Source organism: Pongo pygmaeus, chromosome 3 (genome assembly GCF_028885625.2).
Source record: "Pongo pygmaeus isolate AG05252 chromosome 3, NHGRI_mPonPyg2-v2.0_pri, whole genome shotgun sequence".
Lineage (NCBI taxonomy): Eukaryota > Metazoa > Chordata > Mammalia > Primates > Hominidae > Pongo > Pongo pygmaeus.
The window spans coordinates 40,026,692-40,044,688 of record NC_072376.2 but is presented as its reverse complement, the minus strand read 5'-3'; the positions used below and the strand labels follow the sequence as shown (position 1 = coordinate 40,044,688).

The following is a 17,997-nucleotide window of genomic DNA, read 5'->3' as shown; positions in this document are numbered from 1 at the left end:
CAGTAAAAACAATCAAACAAACAAAAACAAAATAAAACTTGGCTCTGCAACTTACTAGCAACTACTGAGAACCTTACTTTCTTAATCTGAACAATCAGGTGATACAACTGTTTTGTACCTTATCCATTTTTTTTTTTTTTTTTTTTGAGACGAAGTTTCGCTCTTGTTGCCCAGGCCAGAGTGCAATGGTGCGATCTTGGCTCACTGCAACTTCTGCCTCCAGGGTTCAAGTGATTCTCCTGTCTCAGCCTCCAGAGTAGCTGGGATTACAGGCACCCGCCACCACACCCGGCTAATTTTTGTATATTTAGTAGAGACAGGGTTTCACCATGTTGACCAGCCTGGTCTTGAACTTCTGACCTCAGGTGATCCACCTGCCTCGGCCTCCTAGAGTGCTGGGATTACAGGCTTGAGCCACTGTGCCCAGCCCCGCCTTATCCATATTTAACTCTCACAGTTGTGATGATCAAAGGTGATAATAAATCATCACTGGAAATGCTACGTACATGCTATGCCCACGAGTGGAAATGGTATGCACATGACTCGTTATTTTTCTATTGTGGCTTACCTCTCTTGATGAGGGTGTCTTAGATAGTGTTATTTGATCTAAGACTTAAGCATGGGAAAGACAATTCTTTGTGAGCTGTGGAGCAGGTTTCTTTCCAGATTCAAAAGGAAATACCATTTCTTCAGTAACTTCTATGTGCCAAGGACCATGCTGAGATTTTAGCTTTCATTTAACTCTTGTAGAAATCCAGAGAGATGGCCAGGTGCAGTGGCTCACGCCTGTAATCCCAGCACTTTGGGAGGCTGAGGCGGGTGGATCACCTGAGGTCGGGGGTTCGAAACCAGTCTGGCCAACATGGTGAGATCCTGTCTCTACTAAAAATACAAAACTAGCTGGGCATGGTGGTGCATGCCTGTAACCCCCGCTACCTGGGAGAATCGCTTGAACCTGGAAGGCGGAGGTTTGAGTGAGCAAAAATCGCACCATTGCACTCCAGCCTGGGCAACAAGGGTGAGACTCCATCACAAAAAAAAGAAAAAAAAAGGGCCGGGCGTGGTGGCTCACGCCTGTAATCCCATCACTTTGGGATCACGAGGTCAGGAGTTCAAGACCAGCCTGACCAACATGGTGAAACCCCGTCTCTACTAACAAAAAAATACAAAAATTAGCTGGGCGTGGTGGTGCACGTCTGTAATCCCAGCTACTCGGGAGACTGAGGCAGGAGAATCACTTGAACCTGGGAGGCAGAGGTTGCAGTGAACCGAGGTCGCGCCATTGCACTCCTGCCTGGGCAATAGAGTGAGACTCCATCTCGAAGAAAAAAAAAAAAAAAGAAATCCAGAAAGATAGCTGTTATTAATTTATAAATGAAGACACTAAAACTCAAAGCGATTAAGCAATTTGTCCAACATCACATAGCTCAGAGAAAAAATTGAGATTCAAACTCAAATCTATTGGAAACTAATTTTCATGCTGTTTGCACTCACTCTGGAACATTGCCTCATAGGCAGAAGGAAAAGAAGAAAACAGAAAGTAAAAGACCAGGGTCTAGAAAACTAAAATGCCCCAGGAAAATGGAGTGGGCGTAAGAATTAAAATAATTATAATAATAATAAAACAGGCACCAAGGTTAGCCACAAAAAAGAAATAATAAAAGTTCACATTTGTTTTGCTATAGCCTGCCACTTAGAAAAATCTATTTTATTTTTGTCATGTTCCTGGGGAGGGCAGTGAGAAATAGGAACAAGAATTATACCCATTTCTCCAGCGGATATGGAGTTCAAAAAAAGAAAGAAAGGATATACCCATTTCATAGGTGTCAGTGGGCAAAACTGAAGAAGGAGCAGGCAACATCTGAGAAAGGGTAACTGACCTTCTTTGGGATGAGGACTCACTTCCTGAAGTGGAACCTGAGCCTCCTCAAGCAGGAGTTTTCCCTGACTCCAGTTCCAGTTCACCTGGAGTCACTGACCTCCACACTTTCAAATTTCTCTTATTTTTATCATTTTATTTATTTTTTTATTTGAGACAAAGTCTCACTCTGTCACCCAGCCTGGAGTGCAGTGGCAAAATCTCGGCTCCCTGCAAACTTCGCCTCCCGGGTTCAAGCCATTCTCCTGCCTCAGCCTCCCGAGTGGCTGGAATTACAGGTGCCCGCCACCACGCTGGGCCAATTCTTGCAGTTTTAGTAGAGACAGGGTTTCACCACGTTGGCCAGGCTCATCTGGAACTCCTGACCTCAGGTAATCTGCCTGCCTCGGCCTCCCAAAGTGTGGGGTTTACAGGCGTGAGCCACCGTGCCCAGCGAGAATGTTCCCTCTAGAATCCTTCAGCTCAGTCTGTGACAGCTAGCCTTTTTTGAGGCCATAATCCAGATACTTCTGGAAAAGAAAAGAAAATTTCAGGCTAATATGGAGCTGGGTTTTTTAGTTGTCTTAAGGGGGTGGAGCTGTTGTTTGTGCCTGGCAGCGTCAACCCTTAGGTCTGGTGAGGGAACTTAGCTAAGAGAGTTCCCACTGCCTGCTGTTCACAGTACATGCTGGCTGGTATTGACAAGGAATGAACCGAAAACGCAGGAAATGTTGAATTTGTCTGGGTTAAATTTTGCCTCATGAGAAGATAAAAGATCAGAAGGATTTAAAATGTTCCAGAATTCTTTGCTGGTTTTAAGGAATCATTTTTCCCAAAGGTGGCAAATGCTGCTTTTAAATTTATGGTTTTCTCGATTCCCCTTCAGCCTTTATTTCTCTCTCTTAGGACTACTACTTTTTAATTAATTTTCACTTAACTTTCCAATACTGATGAAATAAAGAAAAGTGAGGGTTATTCATATATATTTTAATAAAATCCAGTTTGATTTTTCAACTTAAAAAAAAAATTTACTAGGACTGAGAACCAGTCCCGGCCTCACCACCCAGTCCTTGGACTTATACTTAACCTGTGTGATCTCAGTGTCTTCATCTGCAAAATGGGGACAAAATAGCTCATAGGATCATTTTGTAAGGATCACATAAAGTAAGAAGGGTGAAAGTGCTCCATAAAGTAGAAAGGGCCTCATTAATGGAAAGGGATTATGATTTCTTTCTTTAAATGTGAAGTTAAATGGAGGATAAAGGGTGGAGGCACTGATAACATTTTAGCCTTCAATAATCACTTTTTAATATTTATGAGGAGTTTCAAAATCATTTCCCTCTCTTTCATACTGCTTTTCGAACGGCAAGGGTCATTATTCGTCCGGCCCAGTCCGGGATAAGTAACTCTCCCAGGGTTAGACACCAGGTCAATTGCCAAAATACAAATGAAAATTAAGCACAGCAGATGGGTGATTGCTGGGCCCTTAATTTCCTTCCTGTTAGTGAGCTTCATGGAATGTAGGCAAATTTATCTCCATTTATCTTGTCAATCTTGTAACTTTTAAGTGAGATGAAATTCAGTTGGCTACCCTTTACAGGGACTTTATTTCCCATTGTATTCAAGACTGTCAGCAATGAATGTAAACCGTTTGTAAAAATCCCATCGTTAGAATCTTCCAGAAACTGAGGCTGGGAGAGATTAAATATCTTGCTCATGGCCTCACAGCTGGTGAGTGGCAATGCTGGGGCTACAGCCCATGTCTAACTCTGACCACACACCCCTTCAGAAAAAAGCCATAATGTAAATAATAATAAGAATAACAACAACAACGGCAGCTAACACTGTGTGCTAGGCACCGTTCTAAGCTCTTTGCATGTGTTAACTCAACCAGCAAAGAACCATTTTTGGAACATTCTTTCACTAAAGTAGCCCGGTATTTTTTTTTTTTTTTTCCCCTCAGCTGAATGACACTGCAACCCGAAATCACAACTCTGTTTTAGGTTCCTGGTGGTGCCTGCTTCCTCTTCTAGTTTGTTTAGTCACAGAATTCGATTCCTGTTGGCCCATTCCGCGCCTACAAACAGGCTTAGCGCTCCACTGAAATGCGGGAGGCTCCTTAACTCTTGTATAAACAGGTAAGGCGAAGGGGGTGGGGCGCGGATTGCGGACATCTGGGTTTCTTGGGAATTGGGATGGGGTGGGGGTTCGAGCCAACTCCCCAGAGAGCAGGCAAGGTGAAGCGAGGGCTTGGCTGCTGTTTCTAAATGCAGTGTTTTTTTGTTCCCTTTCTAGAAACCCTCCGTAACTCTAGGTCAGAGCGCATTAAAATGAGCCACTTCTGAACGAGCAGCGCCCAGGCCCCAGGCCCTGCTGCGAAGGCCCCGGCAAAGGTCAGGGCCCCGTCCGCGTGACGCTCCTGCCTGCGCGCGGCCAAGCCATGCTCGGCCCCAGGTAAGGACGCCCCGGGAGCTCTCCCCGGGCACGCGGGGGTCGCGGAGATCCCACCTCGTCCAGCGACTTCTTTATGGGGGGAAAAAGGGGAGCGGGGCGGTTCCGATCGGCTTGAAATTCAACAGCAGGTTCCTAATTCCTCCAACGTGGTTCTGGCTGGGTTTCTCGCAACAGCCCGAAGGGGGCCGAGCGTCTGACTCGGACAGATGCCCCCAGGTGGAGCAGGTGCCACTTCTGGATGTGTGAAAGGCATGTGACTTTTGGGGCGGGGAGAGAAGTCCGTCTGGTCAAGTCCCCCAATCTCTGCCATCAAGGCCGATTTTCTTTGAACCTTCAGCAAAGGTATCTGCGCTCCTAAAAACAACAGGAATGTGTGGCACTGGCCTTTAGCCAGAGGAGGCTCAGCCAGCAGGATAAAATTTCAGGGCAGATTTACGGGAAGTTGCCGGTGTTGGGAGTAAAAATCTGGTTTGGTGAGTTTAAGGGAAGGGAGTAGACGAGAGACAACCTTGCTACTGTGAGGCGGATGGCCTCGGCAGGGGGCGGGCGGCGGGAGGAGAGAGGGAGGGAACCGGGAAGGGCCCGCAGACCAGACGCTGAGCGCTCCCGTGCGCAGCGCCCCACGCAGCCGGGACCCGGCGCCGCTCTGCGGGTGGAACAGCCGCGCGCACCCGGCCTCAGGAGCTGAGCCCGAGAGAACTTCGCTGCCTTTGGGTCGCCGCTCCCGCTTTCCACTGTGGAATGTGCAGCAGCTTGGGATAGAGAGAAACCAGGGTTTGGGGAGCGGTCCTCCTGGAGACTTTCTCTCTGCGGGTCTCCAAGGTTAAGCAATTCTGACCCACTGGAATTCCCAGAGCCTGGGAGTTAAGCGTAAAACGCACTGTTGCTTTAAGCGGCGCGGTGGGGAGTCGCTGGACACTCCTTATTTTGGTTTTACATTAAAAAGAAGGCGGACGAGAAGATGTTGTAGGTGACTTCCTAGCTGTGTTAAGTTGCTCCTGGGCTGTGAATGGTGTTAATTTCTGAAGTGGGCGGCTCCAAAAACTTAACAAGGAAAGGTAAGGTGGTTTTTGGTAGTCCTTCTAACTATTGTCCCTTAATCTTACATTTGGGTCCCAATTTTTGAAGTATATTTTTTTTCTTTTTCTTCTCTCTTTAGCCCTTATCCCTCATGCTATCACTCACCTTCTGTCTCTTGGTATATTTAGTGGGAAATAAAGGGTTTATAAAAAGGTTTTAAAAAGGTCAACTTCTGGGAAGGCAGATAATCATATACAGTCAGTCCCATCGTGTTTCCTGTAGTGATGAATCTTTTTCCATAAAAGAAACTGATTTTTTTTTTCACGCTTGGAAATACATGATTGGACCGCCCAGTAGCACAGGTGACTTTAGACTCAAGATTATTACAGTGAGATTGAGGAAGCGTCCTGGACAGGAGGCATCTCATTTAAGTGTTAACCAAGGCAGAGGGGGGTCTTCCTGCAGTAATTTACGTCTGAAAGTAACACTCGGTAGAGGTGTAGTTGTTTCAAATTAAAAATTCAGCCTGTAGAAAAGGGTAGGACTGACAAATTATGACATCTGACAAATTAGCAGTTGACCGGATATTTAAGAAATCAGATAAAATAAATGGAAGTGGAATTTTTCAAATAAATGACTCATGTTTTAATTAGGTAGAAGTTCAGCCACTCTTGGGTACTGTCCCAAGGCATAAGTGATAGGAAGATACCATCTTCAAGGTACTTACAGGCCATTACCGACCTGAACTAAAAATCAAACCTTTTTTTTTTTTCTGGTGGTATTTTAATGATTCACTGTTTTCTTTAGCAGGAATATAGATTTAAAAATGTATTCTTTAAAACTTTTAAGGCAAGGTCATACGAATTTATCAGGGGAGGGAAAGCAAAGGGTTGACAACCCAACATGAAGGGGTTGCCGAAGTTTTGAGCTCAAAAGGTTGGCAATTAGATCCAGAGCATTTGAGAATTGCAGGTGCCGATTCTAAAAGGTGAAAGGTGGTCAGCGGCACAACACACAACCTCTAGATAAACCAAAGTACTCAACGTAGAGCATAAGAACAGATCACTTTGTGGGAGTTTGTGTTGCTATTAATTTAAACAATGATCTTTGTTAGATCGCTGACTTGAAGTCTTGGAGGGAACTAAAATCAACCCAGTCTGAAAGGAAAACAGAAGGAAAAAAAGAAAGGAGGAGATGGTTTGAGTTTTAATATTTTTTTCTGGTCTGCTTTACCCTTCACCTTGTTCTGATATACACACTGTTGGCCTCTTTGACTTAATTACTGCATGCTGGAAGGATGGGGTGTCAGAAATTTCCCAAGCACCTAGCTTCATTATTAACTTTCAGTATGTGTCAAATGAAGAAATAAGCCTAGCTCTGCCGTCCTTTACCTGGCTAGGTAGGCCATGCTTTAAATTAATTAGATCAAGATATTCTGAATATCAATCAATTATTAAAGATTTATTATCTTCCTCTTGGTTTTTGCGTTTACAGAAGTTTGTAGGATTGAGAATTCATCATCATCTTTTTTTATCAATCTCTATATTTTTAATAGTCAACATATTTATTTTTGATTCCCCCACTGTGCTGCTTTAAACTAAATTTTGAAAGAATTCTGCCCAAAGCAGTAGTGATACTGAGGATGAAATAAAGACAGAAAGCAAGGGAACTACATGCTTCTGGACACGTGTTCTATAGACTTGCTCTAACTAGTGGTAAAGACTACTCATTTTTTTCCTCACATGATAAGAACATTCATATTAGACTATTTGGTTTACTGTTCTAGGTAATGATTTTTTAAAAGATTGGGTTAAGATGAAATTATTTTCTTACAAAAGGATTTAATTTGCTTTTCAAGTTCTGCTCTGAAGCTCAAGATTAAATCATGTCCCAAATGACTGAGCTTTCATTGCTATAGAAAAGCATTTGGCTATTTCAGTAAGTTTCCACCTCCGCATCTTAAATATCTTGATTTTTCAGAAAAGGTCAGGGGAGTGGATACAAGGGTGAAGGGAAGGAGATTTTCTTAAAATTGGACCAGGCTCAAGTGAAACTGATTAGGTTATCCCAGAAGATACATAATTCTGGGGGAAAAAAACTTACTCTGAAGAGGGTTTAAGTTTGGGATTCATGAGACTTAGAAAAAAGGGTATGTTTAGAATAAAGGTAGAATTTGTGTGCCAAACTTTTATGAAGTTACAATGAAGACATTAAATGCAGCTTTAAGTGCTTGTCACCATGATTCCAAGCTGCAGGTTATATTGCAGTGTTTCAGCTACTGGCCTGATTAGGAGATACATTTTCTTTCCCTCTTGGGAACAGTCTCTGTGTCTTAATGATGATGCTGATTTTCTGGTTTAATATCGTAAAAGGTGTATGTTAGTCCCAACATTACTGCTGCAAGTAATGGCTTCAAAGAGCAACTGGATAAAGATTTTCAATAATAGCAATGCAGAGATGACCTGGGTTTCAAGATAGGAGGCCTTTGGAGCCTCCAGAGAATTGTCATAGAAATGATCAGTAACTAATTGCTCAGTTGCCACCTCATGTTGTTGTTTCCATCTTATGCTGGAGAGGTTCAGGGGGAAATGGCACCCTGCCATTTTTTGTGTGTGGTCCTGAATCATCCTGTTGGTAAAAGTCCTGAGATCGTCGGAGCTGGAGCTCTGATTGTTTCTGTTTCTCTCATAGTTGCTTCCCCGTCTCTTCTGTCAGCGTCTGTAGCGGGGGGGAGGCAGTGGAGAGGGCGATCTCATCCCCTTGAAGTCAATGACCACCTTCTTTTAAGGTTCTCATATCTTTTGCTCTGAAAAAGGTGTGGGGGAGGAAAACTTTCATTTTCCAGCGAAAGTAGAAAGGGAGAGAGTGTCTAGAGGAATAAATGGCCAAGAAACAGGTAAGTTCTGAATGTGGTCCTAGTGTGGAATTTACCAGAAAGCTCACATGGAGATTATCAATGCCCTCAAAGGATTGCAGATAAACTAGCAACTGTGGGAAGTGGAGGCTCCTCCTCCCCTTTTGTAATTCAAATGTTCCTAGTGTACTGCAATAGACACTAGTTTGAGTGAATTCAAGATATCATCTCTTGGTAAAACCAAAAGTAAACTGATTACAAAAGGCACAAACCCTTCAACCACACTCCCACTCTCTGCCTTTCCTCTACTTTCTGTGTGGTTTAAGGACACCTGAAAAAAAAACAATTACAGCTCAGTTTATGTAACTTACATATTTAATAGGAGCAATCTTTTTTGGTTGTTATGAATCTTCCATTTTTGTCATCATAGGAACTTAGTTTATGTAAAAAACGATTTGTGGGTGTGTCTAGATGCATATGGTTTATGTGTTTGTAAAGTAAAATACATAAATAAGCTGATCACATAGAAGTAATTGTGACTATAGTAGCTCTTTTGGTGCACCCTATCAAAGCTTTTAGAGTGGAGTCATTTTATAAATCAAAAGCACAATCTCTGCTTTTCTGAAGGCCATTTCAGGGAGATGACATCAGGAGAAGACAGAGTGCTAGTGTAACCCTGAAAACCCTTTGTGTTTTAGGAAAATATCAATCTTTTGGTCTCAGGAGATTTCTGGTTCTGCAAAATGTATGCTTTATTTATAGACTACACTTAGCCACATTAATCAAGAAAACAACATCCAGTCTACCCAAATCACGATATTTGTCTTTGGGGATGCTATATGTTTGTGGTTCTTATGAATGTGGTAGCCCTGCACGAAGACTACAGTGGCTTCCTGGTGGGTGTATGTTGAATGAAAGGGGAGTTGCTGACAGCTTTGGCCTCCTGATTGTGCCTTGCTTCGATGAATTGTCAGTTTTGCTCATATTCTCTGAGTATCCACCAACTGGGGTGGAAGACAACCTGTTCCCAGACGCTATGGATAATCTAATCCACATGGGTGAGCAAGAGTTAAGTATATATATACCAATGGGCAGTGGGTGAGTGTACAATGAATGCAGGGCATTGTGCAGCTGAAACAGGAACAGGACGCCTGTACCTGACCAAGGAAATGTCAGCATATTAAAATTATAATAAAAACTATCTACCTTTCAGAGCACTGAGACCTGGCTCAATCATATTTGTAAAGCATTTCACGTGCCCCAAGAAAAACAAAAAGTACAGAAGTACAAAATGGACAGGGTTTTTTCAGGTGTTGTTTCTCTTAGATCAATTTAATTCCTGTTCTGAAAATGTGTATTGGAGCCTTGTAAGCTCAGGTAAACCATTTGTGTTTCAAAAACTAGGGTTCCAAGTTGGTGATGATAATAGCACTGTGACTTTTAAAAAGATGGCTTAGGCTGGGCGCGGTGGCTCATGTCTGTAATCCCAGCACTTTGGGAGGCCAAGGCGGGTAGATCACAAGGTCAGGAGTTCGAGATCAGCCTGGCCAATACGGTGAAACCCTGTCTCTACTAATAGTACAAAAATTAGCCGGGCATAGTGGCAGGTGCCTGTAGTCCCAGCTACTCGGGAGGCTGAGGCAGGAGAATCGCTTGAACCCATGAGGCGGAGGTTGCAGTGAGCTGAGATCGCGCCACTGCACTCCAGCCTGGGCAACAAAAAAACAAAAAAAAAAAAAGAAAAGAAAAGATGGCTTAAATAATATTTCTTTTTGTGTGTTGTCATTTGGTTTAAAAAATAATAACATGGTTCTCGGTACACCAAGCCCTTGCCAAGATTAGGCCCATCTTCCCAGTAGCCTTCTCAAAACAAAGTTGCCTTTGTGTAACTACAACTGGGAGGGTTTGGTGACACAGAAAACTCAATGGGGCACTGCAACTTCTTATTAACAGAAAATGCAATGGCCTAATGTTTTTGTTGTTTTTTTGTTTTTGTTTTATGTTCTACCAGTTAATACCTATGATCTATTTCTCCATGAGGATGATCTTACTATTTTAGACTTGTCCAGGGAAGAATGAGGTGGTTATGGCTTTACCTTAGAATTTAGTTAGATTATAAAAGGCTGTAGCATGCTGGTATGGAGGAGAGCTCAGCACTGTGGGCTAGTTTGTTATCAGGGTAATCAGCAAAGTCTGGTCACGTGGAGAGAAAAAAAAGGGGTTTATGTAGAGTAAAGATGCAGGTTTTGGGGAAAGAATGGCTATTCATACTAAATTCACACTCGATAGCAGACTGGCTAGGAGCACGGGCTGCCTTGCTTCCAATCTTAGTTCTGCCACTTACATGTGACTTTAGGCAGGCTAACCAAAAAAGAAAACTCTGTGACTCAGTTTCCCCAGCTGTAAAATGCCTACCTCACAGGGTTATTATAAGGATTAAATAAATTAATCTGGGTCAGGCTTGGTCACTCACACCGTAATCCCAGCACTTTTGGAGACCAAGGCCTGTAGATCACTTGAGCCCAGGAGTTTGAGAACAACCTAGGCAACATGGCAAAACCCCATCTCTACAAAAAATACAAAAATTAGCCAGGCGTGGTGGTACACGCCTGTAATCCCAGCTACCCGGGAGGCTGAGGTGGGAGGATCCCTTGAGATCCGGAGGCGGAGGTAGCAGTGAGCCGAAATTGCGTCACTGCACTCCAGCCTTGACAGAACAAGACTCCATCTAAAAACAAACAAACAAACAACAAGCAAACAAGTTTATACCTCTTTGTCTGCTATTTAATATCCTTTAAAAGGCTGAGAGTTGCCAATAAGCAATGATGAGGAGGAAAAAAGTGCATTTTTTCGTAATTAGAAAAAACTTATTAGGTCATTATTAGAAGGAAAAAAGTACGTTTTCTCAAAATTAGGGAGAGTGAAGAGCTGAGCATGGTGGTTCATGCCTGTGGTCCCAGCTACTTGGGAGGCTGAGGCAGGAGTGTCGCTGGATGACAGGACCTCAAGGCTTTAGTACGTTACGATTGCGCCTGTGACTAGCCACTGCACTCCAGCCTGGGTAACATAGTGAGATCTCACCTCTGAAAAATACGGAGGGTCAACCAAGAAATCCAAGAGTGAAAGGGCAGTATCAGGTGAATATCAATGAGTCACAGCAGTGTGGCTTTTCTGGTGGGCTGACGGTGTACTCTTAGTTACTAGGAAAAGAGATGAGGAAGGACAGGTGGCTGAAGAAGTGTTGGAAGAATTGCCTCTAGTGAAATCCTATTTGCAGAGCAAAGAGAAATCCAATAACAAGTTAGCCCTTCCCACTTGGTGCAAACAGTAGTTTGGCCCAGGGACCTCCTTTGCTTTTTGCTCCACATTGTGGGCTCCAGGATCTACCTCAAGGTATATGTCAGTTTGCCAATGAGTAAACAGAAACTGCCAGCTCATATGATACGGACAAGCCCAGCGTGAAACCTAGGAGTCACTTCTCCGGTGGGAACTGCAGGAGGCACACAGACCCTGAAATTAAATGGTAACACCCATGTTCTCATACACCCTGGTCATGTATGAAAGGTCTTGCCCTTTCTCCATTGGCTAGAGCTAGTCACGGAAGGGTGGATGCGTCTGCAGAATCTGCTTATCTGCTCCCCTGCTTCCACCTTTGTCCTCACCGCTCTCCCCGCACACTCCTTTCTTAACCCAGTATCCAGAGTGACTGTTTTATTTTTTGAGATGGAGTCTCAAAAAATAGTCAGGCTGGAGTGCAGTGGCACGATCTCAGCTCACTGCAACCTCTGCCTTCCAGGCTCCAGTGATTCTCCTGCCTCAGCCTCCCGAGTAGCTAGGATTACAGACATGCACCACCATGCCTAGCTAATTTTTGTATTTTTAGTAGAGATGGAGTATCACCATGTTGGCCAGGCTGGTCTCAAACTCCTGGCCTCAAGCGATCTGCCTACCTTGGCCTCCTAAAGTGCTGGGATTGCAGGCGTGAGCCACCTCACCTGGCCAGAGTGACTCTTTTAAAACAGAAGTCAGCTCATGTCAGTCCCTGCCGAAAACTTTCTAGAGCCTATCTCACTCAAAAAGCCAGTGAATGACTTTATTTCTAGTCCCATCACCTCTTTAACCTCACCTGCTACCACGCACATCCTTACTTCCTCTGCTTTAACCACACTCATCTTCTTGATGGGGTGTGCCCAGCACATTCATACCACAGGGCCTTTGCACTGGCTGCCCCTGATGCCTGAACCATCGTCCCCAGACATCTCCATGCTTCACTCCTTCACCTCCTTCAAGTCTTTGCTCTGCCTCCTCCTGGTTAAAACAGCAATTCCTCCTTCCTGCCCGCATCCTCCGTCTCGCTACCCTGCTTTCTCTCTGGTATTTATTGCTTTGTAGCGTACTATGTAATTGTGTGACCTATTATCTGTCTCTCCCTGACTAGAATGTCTACTTCATTCATTGATGTATCCCAAGCACATTAGAGGAGCGTCTGCCACAGAGTAGGTGCTCCATAAATACTTGTTGAATAAATGAATAAGACACACAGCCTTTTATGCATTTCAAGTGTGACTGAAAGCGTTTTACTCGAAATACAACCACGAACATACCTTTCTGAATGAGCATGGGTTTTCTCCCAGACCTCTCCCAGGAGGCTGCCATGTTTTCTGTGGTTTATTTTCTCTGCCACCACAAGTCCTTGATGGAGGCTGATGACTAAGTAACGTGCAAGGCAGGGCCAAATGTGGGGATGTTGCAATCATTTCAGCACTTCCCCATTTCAGAGCTTCCCTGTTTCCAAATCAAAGCCTCCTCTTTGGCAATCTTTTTGTGATTTACATCTAAATGTATAGCCCTCTGTTTTTGAACCATTTTGCGAATTGCATGCCCTACAGATAATTACACTTGACTGACTTATGTTACTATATTGTTTATCACCTTTTCTATTGTCATTTAATTATAATTAATGATTGTTCTGAAAGTAACTGTCATGACAAATTTTCTTAACTATCTCTTTTCACCTTTGAGGTTTCCACAAGGGCCAATTGCTGCTACAGGATTCCATTTAGATTGTTCTCAGTTGTAGAGCTCAATTAGGTATTTTTGTCTTGACCTGGCATGAAACGGAAGTGCTAGAGTCATTGTTTGAGTCTATAATTTTTCCCCAGAACCTTTGTACAAATACTTGATCTTGCCTTTACCAAGTGGCAAAACAGTTCTCTGATCTGTCACGTTTGTTTGCTAGCCCTGGCTTCGTTCTGTCCTTTGGACAATTACCTAGGTTTGGCAAAATTGCTTTTCTTGGCCTTTGGAGGCACAGTTCCCTCTTTGCGTTCATTTGTCTTGTTTAGATCCATAATTCACTGAAAAGGGCTTCCTCAGTTGCTGGTAGGATCCTGTGGCTACTAGGCTTGGGGACCCTAAAACCATCTTGAAGGCAGTACAGACGCCAGGAAGGTTCTTTGCAGTAAAAAAAGGCAATAGTACATAAAGTCTGCTGAGGGTAGATGAAGAGCCTGGATTTAGTTATTTCCGACTATTGTCAGTCATGGTTTGTGGCTGATTTAGAATTATTTGGATTTTGGGTTTTTTTTTTTTTTTTTTTTTTTTACTTCTAAAGTGATTTGGAAGACATCATCACAATTTGTTGAGGAGTTCAAAAAATACACAGACAAATTATGCCTAATAAACAAAGAGCTAATGTTCATAGTTCTTTCTGCAAATCATCTTATTTCTTATCATATGTACTGAATGGGACATTAGAAATGAATAGGGGGGCCGGGTGCAGTGGCTCACGCCTGTAATCCCAGCACTTTCGGAGACTGAGGTGGGTGGATTGCTTGAGCCCAGGAGTTAAAAAGCAGCCTGGGCAACATGGCGAAAACCCTTCTCTATTAAAAAAAATTTTTTAAAGAAAAGAAAAAATGAATAGCATATAAATGTTAAATTAGACTTGTCTTTGGTAATATACTATATAGAGGGAGCTGGTGGTAATTATTTACCAAAATATAGAACCAGTAAATATGAATTAAATGGGTTTATAAACTAGACACATTGAAAGGACTTATTTTTCTTGCCCAGATACAGACTTTTTGTTTTTTTTTGAGACGGAGTCTTGCTCTTATCGCTCAGGCTGGAGTGCCATGGCACAATCTCGGCTCACTGCAACCTCCATCTCCCAGGCTCAAGCCATTCTCCTGCCTCAGCCTCCTGGCTAGCTGGGATTACAGGCACCCGCCACCACGCCTGGCTAATTTTTGTATTTTTAGTAGAAACGGGTTTCACCATGTTGGCCAGGCTGGTCTCGAGCTCCTGACCTCGTGATCCGCCTGCCTTGACCTCCCAAAGTGCTGGGATTACAGGTGTGAGCCACTGTGCCCGGCCCAGAGTTTTTTTTTTTTTTCATACTGACTCTTACTCTTTATCACCCAGGCTGGAGTGCAATGGTGTGATCTCAGCTCACTGCAAACTCTGCCTCCCGGGTTTAAGCGATTCTCCTGCCTCAGCATCCCGAGTAGCTGGATTACAGGCATGAGCTATGAGGCCTGGCAAATTTTTGTATTTTTGGTAGAGACAGGGTTTCACCGTGTTGGCCAGGCTGGACTCAAACTCCTGATCTCAAGTGATCCGCGGCCTTGGCCTCCCAAAGTGTTGGGATTACAGGCATGAGCCACTGTGTTTGGCCTAGATACAGACTTAACTGCTGTTTGAGCAGCTGCTATGTGCTGGACACTGGATACGAAGTACCCAGTGGTGAATAAAGATTCTCCGCCCTCTGGGACTTTCTTTGTTGGGTAGAGATGAGATTTAGTGCTCTGAAGGAACCAGGAACCCACAGGTACTACACAATAGTAGGTGGGAATCTCGTAGGTGAGGTCATCAGAGAAGGCTCCTCCAGGGAGGTGGGGCTGAAGGTGTTTGATGGGCAGGGAGATGTCCATCTTTGCTAGATGGAGTAGCGTTCATGAAGGTCCTAAGGCTGGGAACGCTTGGCATGTTGAGGGACTTAAAGAAGGCCGACCTTGCAACAGTGCAAAGTGCCCAGCGAGGAGGAGATGGGCACAAGGTAGGGTTATGGGGATTACTGAGACTCAGAGCATGTGGGTCACTAAAGACCATGGAAAAGAGTTTGCATTTTGTTACTCCAGGCCTAAGAGAAAGCCATTAAAGACGACTTCTTAAAAGACAACCCTGACCCCGGCTGGAGCACAGTGGTGCGATCATGGCTCACTGCAGTCTTAAACTCTTGGGTTCAAGTGATCCTCCTGCCTCAGCCTCCCAAGAAGCTGGGACTACAGGCACGCAATCACGCTCAGCTAATTCTTTGATTTTTTTGTAGAGACAGGGTCTCACTATTTTGCCCAGGCCGGTCTTGAATTTCTGGGCTCAAGCAATCCATCCATCTTGGCCTCCCAAAATGTTGACATTACAGGTGTGAGCCACTGTGCCTGTCCAGGGGTTGATTTTTGGGGGTGGTGGTGATGGTGGAGAGAGCCAGTGGCCTGCATGGGATGTCTTCTGTGTGTCCACCTGCCTCTTTTATGGCCTGAGTCTGAGGCCGGCAGTGGTCAGCAGAAACAGCAAGATGTGGTGATGGCCTGGAGGGAGGACTGAGGATGGGGTGTTCTGATCTGTGTTGCTGGCTGTGATGGCAGAGACTGGGGGAAAACAAGTTTGAGGCAGGTTGAGGAGATGAGGAGTTCAATTTTGGGTGTGTTTACTGAGATTCCTGTTCAAACATCCCAAAGAGATGCTGGAAGTTTCCCTTTTTTTTTTTTTTTTTTTGAGATGGAGTCTCGCTCTGTTGCCTAGGCTGGAGTGCAGTGGCTCGATCATGGCTCACTGCAGCCTCTACCTCCCAGGTTCAAGCAACTTTCCTGCCTCAGCCTCCCGAGTAGCTGGGATTACAGGCGTGCGCCACCACGCCTGGCTAATTTTTGTATTTTTAGTAGAGACGGGGTTTCACCATGTTGGTCAGGCTGGTCTCGACCTCCTGACCTCATTATCTGCCCACCTCGGCCTTCCAAAGTGCTGGGATTACAGGTGTGAGCCACTACTCCCAGCTAGAAGTTTCCCCTTTTATATCCAGTGCCTCTAGCAAAAGCAGGAGACACCTCTAGTGCCTGGCATTCATTTTTAGGAAAAGTATTTTTTATTTTATTTTATTTTTAGAGACAAGGTGCCACTCTGTCACTAGACTGCAGTGCAGTGGCGTGACATTGCTCACTGTAACATCTTGGGCTCAAGCAATCAATCCTCCTGCCTCAGCCTCCTGGGTAACTGGGACTACAGGCACATCACCATGCCTGGCTGCCTAGCATTTTTTCTTTTCTTTTCTTTTTTTTTTTTTTTTTTGAGGGTCTTGCTCTGTTGCCTAGGCTGGAGTGTGGTACAATCCTGTTTCCCTGCAACCTCGACCTCCCTGGGCTCAGGTGATCCTCCCATCTCAGCCTCACAAGTAGCTGGGATTACGGGTGCGCATCACCATGCTTGGCTAATTTTTTGTGTTTTTTATAGAGACAGGGTTTCGCAGTGTAGCCCAGGCTGGTCTCAAACTCCTGGGCTCAAGCGATCAGCTTGCCTCAGCCTCCCAAAGTACTGGGATTACGGTATGAACCACCATGCCTGGCCCTTCACATTCTTTTAGACAACTGTTTTGTATTTCAGTGTTTCTCTTTATGTCCACATTGGCAAATATAAAGTATGTGATCTTTACTTATATACCACAAATGACAAAATAATGCTAATTGAGTATCTAGGTGTATAGGAAACTGTAATGGGGAAATGGGGTTGGGGGCAAACATTAAAAAAAAGACCTAAGTATAGTTTCAGTCATCAAACTTATAACTCAAATTAATCATATACATTTACCAAAATTTTAATATTTATATTACATATTTAATATGCAATCACATTAATATAAATATATGTAAAGTACATGTGTATCTTTATATATACTTAACACTGAATATATTTAATATATTTAGCATGTATATGTACTTAATTTACAATATTTAATGCCATGTTTATTTATTTATTTATTTTGAGATGGGGTCTCACTCTGTCACCAGGCTGGAGTGCAGTGGCACCATCTTGGCTCACTACAACCTCTGCCTCCCAGGTTCAAGCGATTCTCCTGCCTCAGCCTCCCAAGTAGCTGGGATTACAGGAGCGCACTACCATGCCCAGCTAATTTTTTTGTATTTTTAGTAGAGACGGGGTTTCACCATGTTGGACAGGATGGTCTCCATCTCCTGATCTTGTGATCCTCCTGCCTCGGCCTCCTAAAGTGTTGGGATTACAAGCGTGAGCCATCGCACCTGGCCTTAAATGCCATATATATTTAATAGTGAAAACAAAAATTTGTGTGAACAGAGATTCATCCCACATAACAAGTAAGAGAAAGATAAAAGAAAACATAAGATGAGGCCGGGCACGGTGGCTCACACCTGTAGTCCCAGCACTTTGGGAGGCTGAGGCGGGTGGATCACCTGAGGTCAGGAGTTTGAGACCAGCCTGGCCAACATGGTGAAACCCTGTCTCTACTAAAAATACAAAAATTAGCTGGCTGCAGTGGTGGGCGCCTGTAATCCCAGCTACTCGGGAGGCTGAGGCAGGAGAATTGCTTGAACCTGGGAGGCGGAGGTTGCAGTGAGCCGAGATTGCGCCACTGCACTCCAGCCTGGGCGACAGAGCAAGACTCTGTCTCAAAAAAAAAAAAAAGAAAAGAAAATATAAGATGAAACAGTGGATTTCCTTGTGAGTTATAACCACTGAGAGACATGCAAATTCATGCTGTAAATACTGACACTATAAA

At 44.0% G+C, this 17,997-nt stretch overlaps 1 protein-coding gene across 4 annotated transcripts in view; it reads left to right on the top strand.

The window, feature by feature from the left end:
* The first annotated feature begins 3,899 nt into the window (after positions 1-3,899).
* RBM47 (RNA binding motif protein 47) overlaps positions 3,900-17,997 on the top strand; it is a 209,288-nt gene continuing 195,190 nt past the window's right edge. The window contains exons 1-2 of one of the 4 annotated variants that reach the window (XM_054486415.1): positions 3,900-3,996; positions 4,154-4,312. The gene's annotated coding sequence lies outside the window, so the exon portion shown is untranslated. Of the gene's footprint in view, positions 3,997-4,153; positions 4,313-4,813; positions 5,371-17,997 lie in introns of those variants that run through there. The other 3 variants (XM_054486423.2, XM_054486422.2, XM_054486414.2) reach the window with 3 other exon arrangements.